A 19,767-nucleotide genomic window follows, 5' to 3' on the forward strand; every position below is an offset into this window, starting at 1 on the left:
AGGGTCACTTTTGATAATGGGCCATTTTTTTCTAACAATTCCTCTAATTTGCTTTTCTTGTCTGGAAAAGTTAAGAATAAGCCTAACTGGTTCCTCCAGTCCAGTTTTTTCTCTTTGTTTGTTTTTATATTCCAGCAGATCCTTTCTACACAGTGATTTAGATTTATTAATAGCTGACTCTATCACCTTGGAGCTGTACCCTCTATTAAGAAACCTGTTCTTACATTCTTGTTGTTTATTTTTACAATCTTCTTCTTCACTGCAAATCCGTCTTATATGGAGCATCTCGCCGTACGGAATGCTCCTGATTAAGTGGGACGGATGAGCACTAGAGGCATGCAGTAAAGTATTGCCTGCCGTGGGTTTCCGGTACAAGGAAGTAGTCAGTTTATCCCCTTCTACCTTGATCTGTACATCGAGAAAGGTTACCATAGACTTGCTAATTTTAGCTGTAAAATGGAGGTTAACTGTATTATCATTCAACTTTTCAATGAACTCTGTTGCGCTTGTCAGATCTCCGTCCCAAATTATAAACAAATCGACAATATACCGCAACCATGTAATAACACTCCTGTTATATGCTTGCTCATGTTGCTGCCCTAGGACCAGCTCCTCCCACCAACCCATAAACAAACAGGCGTAACTGGGGGAGAAGCTGGCCCCCATAGCAACACCCTGGATCTGCTGATACATTTTGCCATCAAATAGGAAAAAATTATTATCAAGACAGAATTGAAGCATTTTGAAAATCATTTTGGAGTGCTGAGCAAAGGATATGGGCCTGTTGGCCAGGAAATATTCTACAGCTCTTAGGCCGTCTTGGTTCTTTATACATGTATATAAACTCGAAACATCGAGTGCCAACATTAAAAAGGATGGTTGCCATTTAATGTGTTGAATGTTAATAAGGAAATCACTAGTGTCCTGCACAAAGAATTTGAGGCCCTTGACAAAGTTCTGTAAAAATGAATCTATATATCTAGATAGGTTCTCTAACAGGCCATCACATGCTGCTATGATCGGACGTCCCGGAGGCTTCGTTGGATTTTTATGTATTTTAGGTATGAAATACATAACCGGGACCATGGGATGTTCTTTCTTTAAAAATTTGAATTCGTTCATATTTAAAAGTCCCAAGCTCTTCCATGCCAGCAATTGTGCAAACAGTGCTTCCTGTGTATTCTTAAATCTTGTGTAGGCCACGTTCCGATAACATTCTGTGTTGTTTAACTGGCTATAGGCCTCTTCCATATAGTCATTGCGTGGCCATAGAACCAAGTTTCCTCCCTTATCAGAATTCCTTATGATAATCTGCTCATTTTGTTTCAATTTTTTAATCAGCTGCCCATATTGTCTCTCTTGATTTGTTATTTTCTTCTTTAAATTCATAGTTCATTATTTGTGTTTTACTTTGTTGCCTTTCCCCTGATTTGAACTAGGGATTTATCTCTCCCCTCACTTGCATTGTAATCGGCATACTCACCGCTTTTTAGAGCGGGTCCGGTTCCTGGGGTGGGGATCTTTTTTAGGCGCCATCTTTGAGTGGTGTGGGCTGAGTAGGAGGCATATTCTGCGAGTGCTCTAGCGCGCCAGATGTAGAGAGGGGCGCCTACTTAATGCTCCCTACGAAGCGCAGCGGGATCACGCAGCGGGTGCGCCTTCGCTGTGCCTGAGTGGTGCCAGAGTCCTGCCCGTCTACGCCTGTCCGCGTCCGGACGCTTTGGACAGGGCAGGACTCCGCTCTTTGGCCTATTGGTGGTTGCGATGCTCAGCTATTCGAGGGATGCTCTTGTGTCCATTAGACAGCGACTTTCTGGGTGTGATGTGGCTCTGATGAGCCCTATGTGTGGCCCCTACGAGTGTGCCTGCGGTAGGTGGTCGCTTGGTACCCCCGCCCTTCCCCGTTGTATGGGTAAGGTTCCAGTTCCTAGAACCAAACGTCCTCTGCAGGAGCTTAGTATTTGGAATTTAAATGTTAGGTCGCTGGTGAAACACTACCAAGCGATCTATGACCTTATTAATGATAAGTCACCCAATATTTTCTGTATCACTGAGACCTTGATGCAAGAGGCTGACACGGCCATTCTTAATTTGGCCTTCCCCTCTGAGTACTCGGTGTACACTCTTAATCGCTCAACTAGAAGCGGGGGAATAGCGCTTGCCGTCAGGTCCTGTTACCCCTGTGATTGGAGAGGCCTTAAAATTTCTGACTGTGAAAGTGCCTCGTTTAAGATTTCCATCACCCCCAACTTCTCTTTCTCTGGCATGCTGATTTATCGTCCTCCAGGCAGTGACGTGGCGTTCAGGGAGGCTCTTCCAGATGCTATTAGTACACTGGCTGTAGGGTGTGCCAATTTCTCCATTCTTGGGGATTTGAATCTCCATTTCGATAATTTGACCGCTCCTGCTGTGAGTAGTACTCTGGCTGATCTTGAGGCCTTCCAATTGTCGCAACTGGTTACCTCGAAACCGGTCCGGTCCTCGGATGCTTGATTCCGTTCTGGGAAGGACATGGCTTTTGTAGTTCGGACTGGACTGTTCCCATGGGGCACAGGGTCAGAGCTGATTTGCATATCGCCATTGTCTAACCCAGGGTGGTGTGGAGTGCAAAAAAACGATGGAATTGGGCCCAGATCTTTGGACTGGGTTGAATGTGTGACATTGATCCACATTCGGTCCATCACCTGTTTTGTTTGCAAATTCCGCCATTAGTGCGCTGGGGATGCCCAGACGTGGGTCCCAGGCACTCCACACCACTGGAGTCAAGCTAGCCGGGCTGATGAGAGGTGTTACCTCGAAACCGGTCCGGTCCTCGGATGCTTGATTCCGTTCTGGGAAGGACATGGCTTTTGTAGTTCGGACTGGACTGTTCCCATGGGGCACAGGGTCAGAGCTGATTTGCATATCGCCATTGTCTAACCCAGGGTGGTGTGGAGTGCAAAAAAACGATGGATTTGGGCCCAGATCTTTGGACTGGGTTGAATGTGTGACATTGATCCACATTCGGTCCATCACCTGTTTTGTTTGCAAATTCCGCCATTAGTGCGCTGGGGATGCCCAGACGTGGGTCCCAGGCACTCCACACCACTGGAGTCAAGCTAGCCGGGCTGATGAGAGGTGTTACCTCGAAACCGGTCCGGTCCTCGGATGCTTGATTCCGTTCTGGGAAGGACATAGCTTTTGTAGTTCGGACTGGACTGTTCCCATGGGGCACAGGGTCAGAGCTGATTTGCATATCGCCATTGTCTAACCCAGGGTGGTGTGGAGTGCAAAAAAACGATGGAATTGGGCCCAGATCTTTGGACTGGGTTGAATGTGTGACATTGATCCACATTCGGTCCATCACCTGTTTTGTTTGCAAGAGGCTGACACGGCCATTCTTAATTTGGCCTTCCCCTCTGAGTACTCGGTGTACACTCTTAATCGCTCAACTAGAAGCGGGGGAATAGCGCTTGCCGTCAGGTCCTGTTACCACTGTGATTGGAGAGGCCTTAAAATTTCTGACTGTGAAAGTGCCTCGTTTAAGATTTCCATCACCCCCAACTTCTCTTTCTCTGGCATGCTGATTTATCGTCCTCCAGGCAGTGACGTGGCGTTCAGGGAGGCTCTTCCAGATGCTATTAGTACACTGGCTGTAGGGTGTGCCAATTTCTCCATTCTTGGGGATTTGAATCTCCATTTCGATAATTTGACCGCTCCTGCTGTGAGTAGTACTCTGGCTGATCTTGAGGCCTTCCAATTGTCGCAACTGGTTACATATCCCACTCATATAGGAGGACATACTCTGGACCCTTTCTTTACGAACCTGGAAGAGGCCAGGGTCACTACCCCTACCCCCCTGGCCTGGACTGATCATTCCTTGGTGACAATTCAGTGCCCATTGCATGAGCACCCTCTTAAACCTACGGTCCGAGTTGTCCCTAGACGACACTGGAATAAACTAAAGCTAGAGGATTTTTATCGCCTTCTGTCTGAGGACCCGTTAGGCCCATCAGACACTGTGGAAATGGGCTATGACCACTTCTGTGAATGGGTCACTCGGGCCCTTGATTCCCTTATTCCGGTGACTCTGGGCAAATGCGATCAAGGGACCCTAATCCTTGGTATGATGGGTCCTTGCGTGCATTAAAAAGTACGTGTAGACGCGCTGAAAGAGAAGGGCGGAAAACATATGATACTAGTAAAAAAGCCTTGTATCTGGCCACCATTAAATCCTACCACCGCGCTGTTTGGAGGGCTCGTGCGGCGTTCTATGCTCTTGAATTCTGCAACAGCTCGAATCCATCTAAAACCATCTTTACGGCTCTTAAAGATCTGGTGGCAAAAAAGCCCTCTGTGAATGAAACCTGCTCCATTTCACAGTGTGAGACCTTGGCGGCCTTTTTTCTTGAAAAAGTCCAAGCCATCTACCGAGCCTTTCCTACTGCTATGCCGCATTGTGGAGTCTCTCTTAGCCCTCAAGTGCATGATGTTCTGCATACTCTTCCCTGCTTATTACCTGAAAGCTTCAAGAAATTGGCTCAGCAAATTAAATCTGGCTCACCGGCAGACCCTTTAAGACCGGCTTTGTTTAGAGACCCGTCGTCTTTCGGTCTTTTACCGGTCTGTTCTCTGATTAATCTCTCGCTTGCCTCAGGTCTGGTTCCCGCCAAGTGGAAGCAGGCGGTGGTTATGCCCATCTTGAAGAAGCCTTCTTTGGACCCTTGTAAACCTGAGAACTACCGTCCAATATCGCTCCTTCCGTGGCCTGCAAAAGTAGCGGAGGCCCATGTGAATATGGCTCTCTCAGACCATCTTTCGCGAGCCAATATCCTGGACGCCACGCAGAACGGTTTCCGTGCTGGTCACAGCACGGAGACAGCCCTCCTTTATATGGTGGAACACCTGTGCACTGTGCTAGATTCGGGTCAAACGGCGACGCTTGTTTTATAAGATCTGAGCGCCGCCTTTGACACCGTCTCGCACAGGATTCTTCTTCAGCGCTTGGAGGAAGCTGGCGTCGTTGGTCCTGCCCTTCAGTCGTTCCACTCTTTTCTTGCCGATCGATCCTTTTGCGTGGCCATTCCGCCCCATCAGTCAAAATCTCATCCTCTGGACCTTGGGGTCCCTCAGGGATCCTCGCTGAGCCCCACGTTGTTCAATCTATACCTGAGGCCGCTGGCTGATGTCGTCAAGCAGTGGGGCATGACTATGGTGTCGTACGCTGACGACACCCAGCTGGCGGTCCCGCTCAGCGGGGACTCTCGTTCGGATGCCCCAAGATTCCAGAATGGACTTCGGGCGGTTGCCAGCTGGATGAATTCCAACTGTCTCCAGCTGAACGCAGAAAAAACAGAGATCATGATCATCGGCAATCAAGCGGAACTCTGGGGCGATATGTGGTGGCCTCCAGAGCTTGGGCCCAACCCGACTCCGGTTTCGGAGATAAAAAATCTCGGGGTGTGGTTAGATCCTGCCCTTAGCTTTGTCTGCCACACGAAGAGAACTGCTGCATGCTGCTTCGGCATCCTGCGTGGCCTTAGACCAGTGTTAAAATTCTTTGACGCCCCGACCAGGCAGCTTGTGGTGCAGGCGACGGTGATCTCCCGGCTTGATTATGCCAGCTCCCTCTTGGTAGGGATAAACCAGGCTGAAATCACTCGTTTACAACGTGTGCAGAATGCGGCAGCCAGAGCAGCGGTGGGTCTGCCCAGGTTCTGTTCCGCTGCCAATACTCTGCGCTCCCTTCATTGGCTGCCGGTTAAGCAGAGAATCCAATTTAAAGTGCTCTGTTTCTCTCATAAGATCCTTAAGGGCTCTCCTGCCCAGATTCTTTTGAATCTTCTGTCTCCTTATGTTCTTGCTCGCTCTTTACGTTCGCTGGGCCATGAACTTGCAGTAGTCCCCCGGTTCAAGCTTAGTCGGGCTGGTGGCCGCTCATTTCGAGTACGCGCTGCGGCCTTGTGGAACTCCCTTCCTTTGAAGATCCGTGCCCTTGATGATCTTCTTTCATTTCGTATGGCCATTAAGACCTTTTTATTTTCTTAAATTGTTGCTCTTCTCAGTCTGTTGCCTCTTTTAGCTGCGTTATGTTGTCACCTTGTCAAGCGCCAGGACGCTCCTTTGCTGGAGCAGCTGTGCGCGTTATAAATGTCCATAACATAACATAACATAACATAACAGTTATGGTACTGAGTTTCTTAACTTGCGCCACCATATATATATATATATATATATATATATATATATATATATATATATATATATATATACACATATACAATATATACTTATATATATTTATATAGTATAAAATGTTTTTAAATGTAGGAGGAAATTTATATGTATTTATTTTAATATTTATTCATTTATTTGATGTTGTTGCAATTTAGGTAATTATGTGTATTATTTATTATAATAATATTTAAAAATTTCAATATTTTTTGTTTGTCAATTAATTATAATTACATTTTAACAATTATGGGCCTCATTACGATGTCAGGCGGAAACTTTCTGCCCGATACCGTCTCAGATTCGGGAACCGACCGACTCGCTGTCAGCGGTTCCGCCCGACTGATTACGGTACGACCGAACACTGTTCGGTCGGAGTCCCATTGTTCCCTGTGGGAGCCTGAGTTCTGCCTGACAACACAGGCTCCTTTGGGGATTTTGGGGGTGTGTGGAAAACCATGTACCCTGTCGCAGACATCCCATGATGCCTGCCACACAGTGGAGGGTTTTACAGGGAAGTCCCTTAGGTACCCCCTCGGCCCTCAACCGGAGGACAGGCCAACTCGGAAAGGCTGACTCGGAAAGGCTTGTAATTGGTCATTCAGAAACGCTGTTTGTAGCGATGCACGATGCGGTTCCGAGTGACCCATATATTCCGAGAAACCAGTCAAAACCGAATTCAAAAAACTGCGCGCTTTACTTTCCGACCCCAAACATCGTAATCGGTAGGGCGGATTGTAAACCTACTGAGTCGGTCAGAAGTGTTCCGACTCAGTCTAGGAAATTCCGACTGTCGACATTGTAATGAGGCCCTAAGTGTTTACTCTTTATTTGAACTTAAATTGGTTTTCTTTTTTAATATTTTATGGTTTTGGTATATTTAAATATGTATGCATATATTTTTGATAATATGATATTATTTTAGATTTTTTTACATTTTATTATTAAAAATATCCGTTTATTTATATATGTATATATGTACGTGTGTTTACATTTTTGAAAGTACGTTTATTTGTTAAAAAATGCATTTAAATATATTTTATTTTTATAAACTAATGTTAGCATTTACTATATGTTTATTTTAAGATTTTAAATTATATATATTTAAAAATCGATATTTAATACAGCTATATTATTGTAAACAATATATTTTTTGATATTTTTATGTTTACCTTTTTACGTATGGCAGTCGATATGTTTGTATTCTATATTCTTTCCTCAATATTTTTTTCTCGATATTCTGTCAGTGAACCGCAGAGGCTAATCCAAATTACAAACACTTAAATTGGAGCAACTCCTGTGGTGTACTAAATGCTGTCAGGTGATGAGAACCCTCAGTCAGCTCAATCTGATGGTACACTGACCTTAAATCTAGTGTAGAGAACAATCTTGTGCCTTCTAACATGCAAATTACTTCATTTATATTGGGAAACCGGTGACAGTTTACCACAATTTTTATTTTATTTTAATTTGTAGAGTTTTTTATAGCACTAGCTAGACCCGGAGGTATCAGAGCGTATTACATAGATGAGGACATGATAGTTACATTAGTTACATATGAGTATATCAGATAAATAGGATAGGGTGGAATACACAACAACAAACATTATGAATCCATACTAATATAATAAAGAGAGAGCCCAAACCTTTGAGGCGGGTAATCTCAGGAACGACAGCACCAATCACAACACCCAATACAGCGTTGGAAAGGGCAGTTGCAGCTGAAGGACATAGGCTATGCAGACGCCCACCATATACATTTAAAAGGTAAAAGAACCATGCCAGCAAAGTAGTCTCTTGTGGGCGTCTCTACGTTGTGCTGTGGGCGTGTGCTGGGGGCGTGACAAATGCTGGGGGTGTATGGTACGTTCCGCCCTTCATGCCATGTCTCATATTGTGTGCTAATCCCACCCTGCTCCCTTTAAATACCCCTGCACCCCATAATCATAAATCACCCTTACTCCTGAAAATACCCCAACACCCTTAAACACTAACCCATCTTAACCCTATAAATATACCCTGTACCCCAAAACCCAAACATATCCCTAAACCCTAAAAATACATCTGTACCCCAAAACTTAAACCTAGCCCTGGACCCTATAAATACCCCTGTACCTCAAAACCCAACCCTACCCCTGAACCCTAAAAATACCCCTGTACCCCCAAACCCAAACCTAGCCCTGAACCCTAAAAATACCACTGTACCCCAAAACCCAAACCTACCCATGAACCCTAAAATACCCCTATACCCCAAAACCCAAACCTAGTCCTGAACCCTTAAAATAGCCCTGTACCCCTAAACCCAAACCTACCCCTGAACCCTAAAAATACCCCTGTACCCCAAAAACCAAACCTAGCCCTGAACCCTAAAAATACCCCAAAACCCAAACCTAGCCCTGAACCCTTAAAATACCCCTGTACCCCAAAACCCAAACCTACCCCTGAACCCTAAAAATACCCCTATACCCCAAAACCCAAACCTAGCCCTGAACCCTAAAAATACCAGTGTACCCCAAAACCCATACCTATCCCTAAACCCTAAAACTACCCCTGTACCCCATAACCCAAAACTATATCTGAACCCTTAAAATACCCAAACACCCCAAAACATATACCTCAGTACCCCAAAACATATACCCCTATACCCATACTTACCTTATCCAAACATTAAAAAAAAACATTCTTTTACCATTCATGCATTTACAACAAATTTCGTTGTAAATGTATGCGTGGTAAAAGCATATAAAATGTAATGCCATGCATTATAATGGCATTGCGGAGTCATGGTACTCTCGTAATGAAAGTATGCGGAGTGATGGTATGCGGAAAGAAAGTTGCGGAATAATGGGTGTTTACCCTCTCCCGGTAAGTACATTGGTGGCACGGCGGCCCACATCTCCAGCTAGGAATTTAACAGGGGAACCCTACTCACTGGGAGCCTGGGTAAAGTATTTCTACAAAAACAATGGCTCCTGTGGAAAATTACTCAAATAATATGGTAATGTTACTGCACAATGGCAATGTAGGTGATTTGAAAACAGACGAAAGGCAAGTAGGTGGTATATACACTGGAAGAATATATTTGAATACCAGCCAAATTAATTACTGATTTTACACATATAGACAATATACACATATTATATACACTTATACAAATAGAAAACAGTGAATTTGTGTCCCAAGTGAATGATTTTAAACAAAAAACACAACTTATTTACAAAAATTCATACAAGAAAGGAAAATAACATAGGGAATCTATTGTAAATTCGTTTTTTGAAAAGAAAGATAAAGACCTATTGGTTCATTTACAAAATTAATATTCAAGTTGACCAATAATGACAACTTAAAAACGGTCTGCTTCTTTACAAGTTGTCGACGACGTTTCGACCTTATATGGATAAAAGGTCTCTTCAGGACTGACTGTATATGGGGCACCTGCGATTTGCTGGTAATTGTATATACACAAGGACAGTGACACCGTCATAAAGGTGAATAAAAGCAACTTACAGAGATCCCAGCCGGGACCCCTGTCGTGACTCAATTTGGTGTACTCGTAATGTTTTGTTCGATTTATGAAACTTGTCCACGGTTCAAAAACCTCTGAGCACTTAATAGTGCTAAGGATGAATCAAGTTTCAAGCCAACAAGGTGGCCGAAGTATAAGGGGCTCAGACGATGCTGGCTCTTTAATACGAATGGTAAACTCCGGACAATCCCGTGAGTAATGGCGGCTGCACAATGGCAGGGCTTACCGATCGGCAGTGCGGTCTCATCTCCAGCAACATACTCATATTTTTTCACCACCCATTTGAAAAATGCACAGGTCTCTCTCATTGATGGCCAGCACCGACATACACTTGTAGACACACCTCCCGCCACAAGTTCTAGAATTGCGAACTTTAGAGCTGGGGAGCTACGTTCGAATCTCGGCATCAGCTCAACATCCTGTGATTCCAGACAAATCGCTTTGTCTCCCCGTGCCTACCACAAATAAATGTGTATTTCTGTAATGTAAATTGTGCTCATGCCATGTTGTCGAGTTCGTGCTATATAATATTGCAAGGAAAAATAAAGTAGAGAAACTCGAGTGCACACACTACTAAACGCGCACTCTTAAGTGCATCAGCAGTGCACCGTGAATCGGAGCGTTTCACAGGCCTGTCACAGATAAGAAATGCTATCAAAACGAAATCCTACAAAACAATATACTACTGGCCGGCAGCAATTCATAACCGGGCAACGTCTGGACGGGCTGCTAGTAATATATACAAGAAAATAGAATTAAGGGGTAATACAAATGCAGGAAAGGATGAACAAAAAGGGTGGTGGGCCATGTGAATATGGCTCTCTCAGACCATCTTTCGCGAGCCAATATCCTGGACGCCACGCAGAACGGTTTCCGTGCTGGTCACAGCACGGAGACAGCCCTCCTTTATATGGTGGAACACCTGTGCACTGTGCTAGATTCGGGTCAAACGGCGACGCTTGTTTTATAAGATCTGAGCGCCGCCTTTGACACCGTCTCGCACAGGATTCTTCTTCAGCGCTTGGAGGAAGCTGGCGTCGTTGGTCCTGCCCTTCAGTCGTTCCACTCTTTTCTTGCCGATCGATCCTTTTGCGTGGCCATTCCGCCCCATCAGTCAAAATCTCATCCTCTGGACCTTGGGGTCCCTCAGGGATCCTCGCTGAGCCCCACGTTGTTCAATCTATACCTGAGGCCGCTGGCTGATGTCGTCAAGCAGTGGGGCATGACTATGGTGTCGTACGCTGACGATACCGAGCTGGCGGTCCCGCTCAGCGGGGACTTTCGTTCGGATGCCCCAAGATTCCAGAATGGACTTCGGGCAGTTGCCAGCTGGATGAATTCCAACTGTCTCCAGCTGAACGCAGAAAAAACAGAGATCATGATCATCGGCAATCAAGCGGAACTCTGGGGCGATATGTGGTGGCCTCCAGAGCTTGGGCCCAACCCGACTCCGGTTTCGGAGATAAAAAATCTCGGGGTGTGGTTAGATCCTGCCCTTAGCTTTGTCTGCCACACGAAGAGAACTGCTGCATGCTGCTTCGGCATCCTGCGTGGCCTTAGACCAGTGTTAAAATTCTTTGACGCCCCGACCAGGCAGCTTGTGGTGCAGGCGACGGTGATCTCCCGGCTTGATTATGCCAGCTCCCTCTTGGTAGGGATAAACCAGGCTGAAATCACTCGTTTACAACGTGTGCAGAATGCGGCAGCCAGAGCAGCGGTGGGTCTGCCCAGGTTCTGTTCCGCTGCCAATACTCTGCGCTCCCTTCATTGGCTGCCGGTTAAGCAGAGAATCCAATTTAAAGTGCTCTGTTTCTCTCATAAGATCCTTAAGGGCTCTCCTGCCCAGATTCTTTTGAATCTTCTGTCTCCTTATGTTCTTGCTCGCTCTTTACGTTCGCTGGGCCATGAACTTGCAGTAGTCCCCCGGTTCAAGCTTAGTCGGGCTGGTGGCCGCTCATTTCGAGTACGCGCTGCGGCCTTGTGGAACTCCCTTCCTTTGAAGATCCGTGCCCTTGATGATCTTCTTTCATTTCGTATGGCCATTAAGACCTTTTTATTTTCTTAAATTGTTGCTCTTCTCAGTCTGTTGCCTCTTTTAGCTGCGTTATGTTGTCACCTTGTCAAGCGCCAGGACGCTCCTTTGCTGGAGCAGCTGTGCGCGTTATAAATGTCCATAACATAACATAACATAACATAACAGTTATGGTACTGAGTTTCTTAACTTGCGCCACCATATATATATATATATATATATATATATATATATATATATATACACATATACAATATATACTTATATATATTTATATAGTATAAAATGTTTTTAAATGTAGGAGGAAATTTATATGTATTTATTTTAATATTTATTCATTTATTTGATGTTGTTGCAATTTAATTTAATTATGTGTATTATTTATTATAATAATATTTAAAAATTTCAATATTTTTTGTTTGTCAATTAATTATAATTACATTTTAACAATTATGGGCCTCATTACGATGTCAGGCGGAAACTTTCTGCCCGATACCGTCTCATATTCGGGAACCGACCGACTCGCTGTCAGCGGTTCCGCCCGACTGATTACGGTACGACCGAACACTGTTCGGTCGGAGTCCCATTGTTCCCTGTGGGAGCCTGAGTTCTGCCTGACAACACAGGCTCCTTTGGGGTTTTTGGGGGTGTGTGGAAAACCATGTACCCTGTCGCAGACATCCCATGATGCCTGCCACACAGTGGAGGGTTTTACAGGGAAGTCCCTTAGGTACCCCCTCGGCCCTCAACCGGAGGACAGGCCAACTCGGAAAGGCTTGTAATTGGTCATTCAGAAACGCTGTTTGTAGCGATGCACGATGCGGTTCCGAGTGACCCATATATTCCGAGAAACCAGTCAAAACCGAATTCGAAAAACTGCGCGCTTTACTTTCCGACCCCAAACATCGTAATCGGTAGGGCGGATTGTAAACCTACTGAGTCGGTCAGAAGTGTTCCGACTCAGTCTAGGAAATTCCGACTGTCGACATTGTAATGAGGCCCTAAGTGTTTACTCTTTATTTGAACTTAAATTGGTTTTCTTTTTTAATATTTTATGGTTTTGGTATATTTAAATATGTATGCATATATTTTTGATAATATGATATTATTTTAGATTTTTTTACATTTTATTATTAAAAATATCCGTTTATTTATATATGTATATATGTACGTGTGTTTACATTTTTGAAAGTACGTTTATTTGTTAAAAAATGCATTTAAATATATTTTATTTTTATAAACTAATGTTAGCATTTACTATATGTTTATTTTAAGATTTTAAATTATATATATTTAAAAATCGATATTTAATACAGCTATATTATTGTAAACAATATATTTTTTGATATTTTTATGTTTACCTTTTTACGTATGGCAGTCGATATGTTTGTATTCTATATTCTTTCCTCAATATTTTTTTCTCGATATTCTGTCAGTGAACCGCAGAGGCTAATCCAAATTACAAACACTTAAATTGGAGCAACTCCTGTGGTGTACTAAATGCTGTCAGGTGATGAGAACCCTCAGTCAGCTCAATCTGATGGTACACTGACCTTAAATCTAGTGTAGAGAACAATCTTGTGCCTTCTAACATGCAAATGACTTCATTTATATTGGGAAACCGGTGACAGTTTACCACAATTTTTATTTTATTTTAATTTGTAGAGTTTTTTATAGCACTAGCTAGACCCGGAGGTATCAGAGCGTATTACATAGATGAGGACATGATAGTTACATTAGTTACATATGAGTATATCAGATAAATAGGATAGGGTGGAATACACAACAACAAACATTATGAATCCATACTAATATAATAAAGAGAGAGCCCAAACCTTTGAGGCGGGTAATCTCAGGAACGACAGCACCAATCACAACACCCAATACAGCGTTGGAAAGGGCAGTTGCAGCAGAAGGACATAGGCTATGCAGACGCCCACCATATACATTTAAAAGGTAAAAGAACCATGCCAGCAAAGTAGTCTCTTGTGGGCGTCTCTACGTTGTGCTGTGGGCGTGTGCTGGGGGCGTGACAAATGCTGGGGGTGTGTGGTACGTTCCGCCCTTCATGCCATGTCTCATATTGTGTGCTAATCCCACCCTGCTCCCTTTAAATACCCCTGCACCCCATAATCATAAATCACCCTTACTCCTGAAAATACCCCAACACCCTTAAACACTAACCCATCTTAACCCTATAAATATACCCTGTACCCCAAAACCCAAACATATCCCTAAACCCTAAAAATACATCTGTACCCCAAAACTTAAACCTAGCCCTGGACCCTATAAATACCCCTGTACCTCAAAACCCAACCCTACCCCTGAACCCTAAAAATACCCCTGTACCCCAAAACCCAAACCTAGCCCTGAACCCTAAAAATACCACTGTACCCCAAAACCCAAACCTACCCATGAACCCTAAAATACCCCTATACCCCAAAACCCAAACCTAGTCCTGAACCCTTAAAATAGCCCTGTACCCCTAAACCCAAACCTACCCCTGAACCCTAAAAATACCCCTGTACCCCAAAAACCAAACCTAGCCCTGAACCCTAAAAATACCCCAAAACCCAAACCTAGCCCTGAACCCTTAAAATACCCCTGTACCCCAAAACCTAAACCTACCCCTGAACCCTAAAAATACCCCTATACCCCAAAACCCAAACCTAGCCCTGAACCCTAAAAATACCTGTGTACCCCAAAACCCATACCTATCCCTAAACCCTAAAACTACCCCTGTACCCCATAACCCAAAACTATATCTGAACCCTTAAAATACCCAAACACCCCAAAACATATACCTCAGTACCCCAAAACATATACCCCTATACCCATACTTACCTTATCCAAACATTAAAAAAAAACATTCTTTTACCATTCATGCATTTACAACGAATTTCGTTGTAAATGTATGCGTGGTAAAAGCATATAAAATGTAATGCCATGCATTATAATGGCATTGCGGAGTCATGGTACTCTCGTAATGAAAGTATGCGGAGTGATGGTATGCGGAAAGAAAGTTGCGGAATAATGGGTGTTTACCCTCTCCCGGTAAGTACATTGGTGGCACGGCGGCCCACATCTCCAGCTAGGAATTTAACAGGGGAACCCTACTCACTGGGAGCCTGGGTAAAGTATTTCTACAAAAACAATGGCTCCTGTGGAAAATTACTCAAATAATATGGTAATGTTACTGCACAATGGCAATGTAGGTGATTTGAAAACAGACGAAAGGCAAGTAGGTGGTATATACACTGGAAGAATATATTTGAATACCAGCCAAATTAATTACTGATTTTACACATATAGACAATATACACATATTATATACACTTATACAAATAGAAAACAGTGAATTTGTGTCCCAAGTGAATGATTTTAAACAAAAAACACAACTTATTTACAAAAATTCATACAAGAAAGGAAAATAACATAGGGAATCTATTGTAAATTCGTTTTTTGAAAAGAAAGATAGAGACCTATTGGTTCATTTACAAAATTAATATTCAAGTTGACCAATAATGACAACTTAAAAAACGGTCTGCTTCTTTACAAGTTGTCGACGACGTTTCGACCTTATATGGATAAAAGGTCTCTTCAGGACTGACTGTATATGGGGCACCTGCGATTTGCTGGTAATTGTATATACACAAGGACAGTGACACCGTCATAAAGGTGAATAAAAGCAACTTACAGAGATCCCAGCCGGGACCCCTGTCGTGACTCAATTTGGTGTACTCGTAATGTTTTGTTCGATTTATGAAACTTGTCCACGGTTCAAAAACCTCTGAGCACTTAATAGTGCTAAGGATGAATCAAGTTTCAAGCCAACAAGGTGGCCGAAGTATAAGGGGCTCAGACGATGCTGGCTCTTTAATACGAATGGTAAACTCCGGACAATCCCGTGAGTAATGGCGGCTGCACAATGGCAGGGCTTACCGATCGGCAGTGCGGTCTCATCTCCAGCAACATACTCATATTTTTTCACCACCCATTTGAAAAATGCACAGGTCTCTCTCATTGATGGCCAGCACCGACATACACTTGTAGACACACCTCCCGCCACAAGTTCTAGAATTGCGAACTTTAGAGCTGGGGAGCTACGTTCGAATCTCGGCATCAGCTCAACATCCTGTGATTCCAGACAAATCGCTTTGTCTCCCCGTGCCTACCACAAATAAATGTGTATTTCTGTAATGTAAATTGTGCTCATGCCATGTTGTCGAGTTCGTGCTATATAATATTGCAAGGAAAAATAAAGTAGAGAAACTCGAGTGCACACACTACTAAACGCGCACTCTTAAGTGCATCAGCAGTGCACCGTGAATCGGAGCGTTTCACAGGCCTGTCACAGATAAGAAATGCTATCAAAACGAAATCCTACAAAACAATATACTACTGGCCGGCAGCAATTCATAACCGGGCAACGTCTGGACGGGCTGCTAGTAATATATACAAGAAAATAGAATTAAGGGGTAATACAAATGCAGGAAAGGATGAACAAAAAGGGTGGTGGGCGATGGCGCATTGAGCCTGTTGTAGTAATTAATTCAAGTCCTGCATACCTGCTATTAAAAAAAAGGTTAATATCATGGGACCCATTCAAGTCATGTAGGCAGATTTTTAATCCGGTCGGGGTCACTGCATTGCAGCACCAGTGGCTGGCCTCATTCTCTGAGCTGGAGTGATCTTGCTGTGGAGAGGGCCAGAAGAAAAGGGACAATATGGCTGTCATGTACCAAAACCATCTCCACGGATAAGATGTCGGTGAGGAATCCCGATGGGAAAATCTGCCTTGAGGCGCATAAATTTGGTTGGCGGACCAAGACAAAAACAAGGCTGCATGCAGTGTTCCGCCACATGCTCACCACCGCCGGGATGGAGGGCTCCGGTCTCAGTCCCCAAGATTTCCACCATCGAATGGAGGCTTGTAAATTCTGTAGAACCCAGCCAGAAATCAGGGGAGGAAGCCAACGACACGCCACGCCAGGGAAACACTCACAGGTACATGGGTGGCAGCAGTTGGGACATTTTTTCGCTGCCTAGATTGAGGGAAGCATCTCGGGCGCCAATGCAGCTACCACAGAAAGTGTAGAGAGAGGCAGTTGCAGCTGGAAACAGCAATATTAGCATTCACAGCTCTCATGTGCACACAAAGCCTCAAAGAATTGTCTGCCTTATGGGCAAAAGCTATGGGAGACACCCACTCAAATGACTCTATCACCTCTATCACAACTTCATTCATCATTTCCAATAGCATACTTTTTAACTCCTCCATCACATTGATAGGTATGATGGAGCAAGGTTTCGTATGAAAGAGACTTGCTCAGATGTAATCCTCCTGTATAAAGTGTAATACTGTAATCAACATGTTCATAATACTAATATTGCATTACCTTCTTTATACAGAATCTAGGGGAAGCTTGCCTATGTGTATTACTTATAAATAACCTGAGTGACTTAAAATGGCTGCCGAAAACACAGGATTTTTTTTTATGCTTTTACGTGGCATGACGTCCTTTGCTTTGGTGGGAAAACTTTGCAGCTGCGCAATAGCTACTAAGATGGCCACCTGAAACTCACATGTTAATGTACATGCTATGTTTAAACTAAACCTTGCACATTTATTTAAAATTGTTAATGCAAAAGGTTAAATAATTTAATGGGATTAGAGTAGGAATAAGTGGTATACAGTGCATTCATTAATTTTTGTCTTCTTTTTTTTAAGTTTCGAAAGGAATTTTATTGAAAATAAAGATTGCAATAAAGAAATTTACAATATCAGCAATACAAAATGAAAAGCAATAAAGTCAAAAAAGAAAGTAGTACAATGCGGTATAGGGAGAAGAAAAAGCAAAGAAAAAAGAGAAAGAAAGAAAAGGAGGAAGAAACCAGGAAGGGAAAAAAGAAAGAACAAACTGCATATAAAATATATTATAAGCATAAAACATGTAAGGCTTCTCCATAAACGTATCATAGAGTAAAAAGAAAGCAATCAATTATTACAAGTAATTAAAGTTATAATAACCACATCATGGGGGTTTAGGTACTTCTTCACGAGAAGGGGTATGTAATGGAAAAAATTGAGCAGATATATCTAAAAAATTAGTAATTGGTAACCACAATAAATCCTGTTTGATAGCGAGATGAATAGGATATACATATGCTCTGTCTAGTCTGTGATTATAGCAAACACCATAACACCAAGCTTGAAAAGAGATATTTGACGTATCCTTCCAAGACTTAGTGATTTGCTGAAAAGCCACCGCTAAGAGAACGTCAATATTGGAAATATTAGAAGTCTGGGAAGACCATATGTCAGATAAACTGCCCAGAAAAATGTGGGTAAGTGAAAATGGAAATTGAGTGGAAAAAATAATTTTAATTTGTTGCCATACTTTGGACCAAAAAATATGAATTAGAGGACAAGTGAAAAGCATGTGTTTGAGGTCAGCATGTGTATTGGAACAGGACCAACAAGTAGGAGGGATAGAGGGGTCCATAGCATGTAGTTTGGATGGAGTGATTAGAATTCTGTTATATATGAAAAATAACGTTTGAGTGGTATTAGCTGCCCTAGATGATTTCCTTAGATTATTCCATATATTGTGCCATAATGGGATAGAGAAAGAAATTTCTAGATCGGATTCCCAATCTTGTTCTGTTATAGATTTATCACGAATAAGAGGAACATCTTGCAATTGTTTATAGATTTGTGAAGCTGAAGAAGAAGACAAGAGAGAAGGAATAGTAAGAGAAAAAGGTTTAGCAGAAGCGGAGGAAGCAGAAAAAGAATCATAACTAGATTGAAAAGCAGTGCTCAATAAGTTGTATTTAGTAAGAAAAGAATGAGGAAGAGAAAAACAAGAATGGAGAGACAAAAAAGGAAGGCAAACACCATCCTGAAAGAGTTGATGAATCCAAAAATTACCAAGAGAATGCCAGTCCTTCCAAAAGAGCGTTCTATTTTTGATTTTAACAAGAGGATTGTACCAAATGGGAGATTGTAAAAAACGAGTCCGGGCATCAAGACCATTGAAGAAGAGAGGAAGAAAAAGTTTCCTAGAATTCTTAAGGATAGGAAGCGACATCTTCAGTGGAATAAGTGGTAGAGAAATAAATTCTTTAAATGTAAATGGTTGAAAAAAGAAAGATTCGATTGCAACCCATAATGGAGAAGACGAAATAACATCGGTAGAATCCATTAAAAAAGGAACTGAATGGGAAAGGAAAAAAGAAGTATGATAAGAGGAGAAATCTGGAAAATTAACTCCACCTAAATGTTTAGGACGCTTGAGTTTGGCAAAAGACATCCTAGCTTTCCTGTTTTGCCACAGAAATTTTGAAAGGATAGAATAAATGGACTTATAACAAGACTATGGAAGGTTAACAGGAAGATTAGAGAGAAAAAATATAATTATCGGAACTAACATCATTTTAATGGAGTCTAATCTACCCCACCAGGATAAGAATAAAGGGTGCCATCTGGCCGTGGAGTCTGTTAATGTAGTTTGCAGATTTTTAATATTTAAGGCTACTGTATCTTTAATAGAAGGAGTAAACCAGAGACCCAAATATTTTATTTTAGAGGGACTCCAATGAAAAGATGAAATTGAAAAATCAACATGAAAACAATACTTATTAAGAGGAAGAATTTCACATTTATCAACATTAAGTTTATAACCGGAAACCGCTGCATAAGAAGAGACTTCAGATAAGAAAGCTGGAATAGAGGTTTGAGGACGGGAAATAAATAAAAGAATGTCATCTGCATAAGCAGAGAGCTGCAGATGATTGTCCCCATAAGGAAAACCAGTGATATCATTATTTAGTCTAATCCTTGACAAAAATGGTTCTAAAGCTAAAATAAAAAGAAGAGGAGAAAGAGGACAACCCTGACGAACACCTCGAAAAAGAGGGAAAGAAGAAGAAACAAGACTGTTAGCAAAAATAAAAGATCTAGGAAAAGAATACAACAAAGATATATAAGAAATGA

Source organism: Lissotriton vulgaris, chromosome 9 (assembly GCF_964263255.1).
Source record: "Lissotriton vulgaris chromosome 9, aLisVul1.2, whole genome shotgun sequence".
NCBI lineage: Eukaryota > Metazoa > Chordata > Amphibia > Caudata > Salamandridae > Lissotriton > Lissotriton vulgaris.